Source organism: Stegastes partitus, unplaced genomic scaffold, assembly GCF_000690725.1.
Source record: "Stegastes partitus isolate 25-593 unplaced genomic scaffold, Stegastes_partitus-1.0.2 Scaffold1262, whole genome shotgun sequence".
NCBI classification, from domain to species: domain Eukaryota; kingdom Metazoa; phylum Chordata; class Actinopteri; family Pomacentridae; genus Stegastes; species Stegastes partitus.
In genome coordinates this window covers 221,085-226,422 of record NW_007578993.1, presented here as the reverse complement: position 1 = coordinate 226,422, position 5,338 = coordinate 221,085, and the positions used below count along the sequence as shown (strand labels likewise).

The 5,338-nt window shown below is 41.3% G+C and overlaps 1 non-coding gene across 1 annotated transcript; it reads right to left on the bottom strand.

Moving 5' to 3' along the window:
• Positions 1-3,045: 3,045 nt before the first annotated feature.
• On the bottom strand, positions 3,046-3,117 carry trnat-cgu (transfer RNA threonine (anticodon CGU)). Its single transcript has one exon. It is a non-coding gene; the product is annotated as a tRNA-Thr (tRNA).
• Positions 3,118-5,338: the final 2,221 nt, after the last annotated feature.

The window sequence follows — 5,338 nt, the reverse complement described above, 5'->3', positions numbered from 1 at the left end:
GATGTTGGCATCAGCTCTTGGTTCTTGGAAGTCCTGGTTTTGGGTCATCCAGCCCCATTCTGAATCTCCTGAGCCACTCATAGAGTCGTGTACGAAACAGCTTTAGCCTGGCAACAACAAGCTGCTGGCAATCCAATCAGGTTCCTTTAAGAGAAAGAAAACATCATAAAACCGGTGCTTTGTTGTGTCTTTACTCTGAATCTCCTCTTTTGCCCTCATACCCCTCCATGGCACAGTAATGCAGAGCTGCACATTCCCGTCGTCCTCGCGGTGTAATTAAGATAAACTGCATCCATATTAAGCGTGTATATACAACGGCCCACATTCAGGTAACGTCCGTCTCTCCCTTATCTGTTTGTGTTTCCTCTTCCTGTGTTTGAATACCAAACGAAGTCGTTCGGCTCTCATTTAAAATCTTAATTAGATTGTCTTAAGGCACTAAACCAGTTAATGGAGTTTAATTAGGTTCCGTCTGCACTTTGCTGAATAAAATTGTGTTAGACTCGGACCAATTATTTAGCTTTGTTATACAGAACGGAGGATTATTGTTTCAATATGTTTTGATCTTTCTGTCAGCAGCACACACAGACGGAAATAAGAAGGAAAAAACATTTGAGCTTCAGAGGTGCATCTGAGGACACAGGGTCGAATATTTGTTGACAGAAATTTAATTTTCTAATATTTAAACCTCTGTTTCTTGAGCTAGATTTGCTCTTTGGTCAGTAAACTCCACAGCACAGATATGAATATTCCATTTGTGAGACCTGGAGGACTTTCATCACCCAGAAAACGCAACAGAACATCTGCACATGTTAAGTTTCTTTTTCTTTTTTAAATTATCTGGCATCTTTAATTTAAAGTCGTCTCTGTGCAACAAACAAACCTCAGTCAGTCACATGCAGCAGCCTGCAGCGGCGCAGCCGACTGAGTATCCAGACCGCTGCTAACACTGTGTCGCAGCAGATTAAAACACTAACCGGGAACGCTGTCGCCGGCGGTGGCGGCGAGTCGCACACATGCATCACAGACGAGTGGTTAGCAGTGTGTGTCTGCACCACTGAGGGTAAATGGTTGGACGTGAACGCATGGAGGTGACGACAAACACTCTGTCACACTGGATTCATACATGAACACAGAACAACACCGCTGCTAAACTCACTTTTGTCATTCAGGAGAGAACGCTGCACTGACCTACATCTGTTTAGTTCATCGTAAATATGAGATTTGCATCCACCAGAGACATCGAGTGAGTTTTTATGTTTTAGGATTCTTCATGCAAAGCATTTCACTGCATGTTATACCATGTATAGCTGTGTTTGTGACCAATAAAGGCCTTGAATCCTTGAATACTGACAAAGTTTCAGCATTAAATAATAATGTATATTTCACTCCCATGTATTTATATTACAGCCACATCTTCCAGTTAATTTAAACATTAGTTGGTCTTTCAGGTATTAAGATGCGATTATGATCATTAGCACCTTTTGATGAAAATGTATGAATAATTTATGCAGAATGTATATTTATTTTTTTGTGTAGATATATTTTATTTCATATTAATACTTCTGTTTATACTTTTATTATTTTTTGGCTGCAAAGTGTCTCAGTGGTTTAGAATCCACGATCTCATTCTGTCAGGTCACGACCCAAAGCTGGTGACCACAGGTGAGGGTTGGGACGTAGATGGACTGGTAGATCCAAACCCTGAACTGCTCTCCGTCCACTCTGCTCCGTTTGGATTCTTCTTCATGAGCATCTGGAGGACGATTTAATCTTCTGTCAGCAACGTGAACAACATCTGACTGACGTTACTCCACATCACCTGATCATTGTTTACCTTTTGATAAATACCAGCTGCTGCCTGATTCTTCCCAGTTTGTCTCTGCTGGTCAGTTTAGTTTTACTCATATTATTTGTATCTGAGTTGAATTCATAAATAACATATAATAGATAACATGACAGACAGATAACAGGACTCGTGGTTTGTAGTGATTCTTGTTCACAGCTGCTTCTGAACAAGACGTGTTTATTCAGATAAAACTTCTACAGGCGCTGCAGGTCAGTGGATTCGTCATTTGTGCTGCTGTGCATCTTATTCTTTAGTATTAAAGGACAAAAAAATGTAAAACAATTCACCACGTTTGCCGTTAAGTGCATCATCGGGCGATCCGATCCGAGCTGCTCGCAGGTTTCCAGGCAGCAGAGTTCAGTCGGTTCACCGCAGAGAATGTGTGAGAATCCAGGAGGCAGGATGAGGTCAATTATTTTAAATAGGATGCAGCACATCCTACACATCCACTTCAGTCTGCCTCCAGGTAGGTGGGTGACTGTGTGTGCGTGTGCTCTAAATAAAGCCTCCTAATAATAAATAACGCTGTCTTAAAGATACAGCAGACGTACAGCCGGAGCTCAACGGGCAGCAGTTCACTGGAGCTTCACTTCACTTCTTTATAAAAACAAATGTATGAATGTGTTCCACCTGATCCTCCCACAGTCAGCTCATTGTTTTAGTATATTCATTGAGGTCATGAAACATTTTAAACTCATACTACAGGTTTCAGATGCCTAAATAAGGGAAATCTGGTACTTTTTAATCTGCGTTACTGTTTTCTGTCACTTCTGAGGCTCATGACTTTGTACAGGAGGTGGACACGAACCTGTCAAGCCTGAAAAACACAATAATGAAATCTATGAGTATCATAAAGAAGCAACGGTACTCAGGATGTCTTCACTGTTCTCTGATACAGTCGTGATAAAAGAGGGACTCTAAGCAGAGAGGGCTAGCTTTGCCCTCAGTTTTGCTTCTCAGGCTACCTGCCAGCTGCCCTGACTTATTATTGGTGAAGGATGATTTATTTTCTCGCCTGCAGACACAACTCAGGTAGAACAAACCTCTCTATCCCTCTTTTCTTTGTTTATGTGATCAGCAGACGTAGAATCCAGGAAATACATCAGATTGGATCTGCAGCGGTAACCAGCGTGTCTTTACGTAGATGCTGGTGCGTTCAGGAACACAAACAGTCATAAATAAGGGTCCGACTTTAAAGGCATGGATGGGGATCGAACCCATGATCTTTGGTTTACGAGACCAACGCCTTACCACTTGGCCACCACGCCCTGCAGACAGACAGCCTTATTTTCAACTGTCAATCAAGTATGTGGTTCGTTGTCGGCTGTGTTGCCTCTGAGTGTTTCTCATCTCATCCTGGTTAAAGCAGGAGAGCTGAACTCAATCATCTGCCTCACGTACATACACCTCAGACCTTGTATCTTACAATGGTGGTTCATGTCCACAATCCTTCGTCTTCTTGTGTAACAGATGTTTCTTTAGTTTAGACCTTGTGTCAGTAGAAATAGAAAAACAAACAAAGCTATTGAGTCTCGAATAAGAATGTTTACCAGAAAACAAGAACAATGGTCCCTCAAAACCTTTTCTAAGCATCTGCTGGTCAATCAGATGTGTTTATGACAGAGATGCATCTAAAGACGGCTTATTTTGCCCTCAGTCTTTTTTAAAGTGGAGACACATCTTTATAGAAGGTCTCTGGTTCGTAGGTCACTGCAGGACATAAACACCTTCAGTCTGGAAACCAGTGTGTTTGTGAGGTTGTCAGATGCAAACAAACCAAACTCTTGTACAACTAAACTGAATTCTAAAAGAAGAAATGCGAGGTCGTCGTGAAACAAACGTCTTTTCCGCCTCTGATGTTGAAGGAAAAGTTTCACAAAGTTGGCAGCATGATTCTCTTCCAGCAGACTGGATTTAACATCTCAGTTGCTCTCAGACTGAAGTTCTGGAACCAAAACTACTTGGTTAGAAAAACACTCTGTAGAAATACCAGCAGACAATACGTCTCTATCCAAACATAACTGAGCAAACCAGTTTAGTTGTAGACGAACGAGACTCAGCTGAGAGTCGACGCTGACGTCCTGAGATCCTTCAAAACCTGAAACGTGACTGAAAACTGAACAAACCACTGATTGAATCTCATGAGGTCAGAAACTCCTGTTCCACTGTTTACATGATGAGACGATGAAAGTCCTTCAATCAGCGATGACCGGACTCCTGACCTGAATATTTAAATGGATCATCACAGAGTCTGGAATCCTTTTGAGGATGTTTTCTTCAATAAATAAAGCGCTGGAGGGTAAAGCAGAAGCCACAATTTTTGCTTCTAGTCATGAAAAAACAACAACAACAACTTAGTAAAGCTACAAAGAAAAACCAAAACAACGAGTTAAAAATGCTAAAAAGTCGTGTGATAACTGTCTGTAATTAGCACCTTTCAAAATAACACGTAAAAGTATCTATGAAGGTGTTTGAATGTTGGTAGAAACCATCCAGCTTTGGCACCAAGGCATTAATCAAAGCCGGTCATCTTCTTCAGTCGTTAGTCATTCTAAAACTGGTTTTCTTAATTGAGCCTCCCATTCGTCATCAACGACACAACCAGGAGACGTTAGACCAGCTGAACACCTTCACCGTGTCAGTAACACTGGTGGAGGTAGAGGTGATGTTCTGAAGATAGAACCGCTGCTCTGACTCCTGATGCTTCGGTTACATGTTCAAGGAGGAGCTAATTTAGTTCCGACAGAACATGACGGATCTGCCAACAAACACAAACCAGCAGGTTGAAGCCGGCAAGGTGCTATCCATCAAAGACATGAACCTGTGAGGAAACCAAAGTGTTTCTCGTTTAGTAGCTCCCTAAAACAAAGGGTTAATGGTAAATGGTTGAAGTTTAGACCTTCAAAACTCTGACTTTTAATTAGACGTGGGTGATTTGTTAGAAAAAACCTAACTGACCCTTCCATTTAAAGGCATTTTACTTTGGCAAACTGCATAAAATGGCACCAAACAAAAGGTTTATGTATCAGGTTTCCAACATGATGAAAAAACAAACTGGGGTTGGGGTTATGGGGCTTCTTGCAGTCAGTAGTGAACCGCCAAAGAACTTCAAGCTTCTAATAAAGATCCTAACAAAGTGTAGTTTGATCTGCATGTTAAACAAAGTGCAACATGTTTAGAGTTTAAAGACAGTAGCAGGAAATACTTAGACTTGTGTTGTACTGTGAGAATGTCAACGTGTTCTGGACATAATTCAGCTCTTTTCTTGGAAGCCACTGGTGTGTTGCTGACATCGCAAACACAAATGAGACTTTGCCAGAGTAGCCAGAAAAGAAAAGCTTTGCTTTGCTTTGTTTTCTTTCCACCGCTGCAGACCATCTGTACTTTCAGGCTGTTACCAAAATTACCTGAGAATCTTTTCTCCTCACTTTCTATTGAGTGTTTTTTTTATCAGCCACGTGAACAAAAGATATTAAAAGTTTCCTCCTG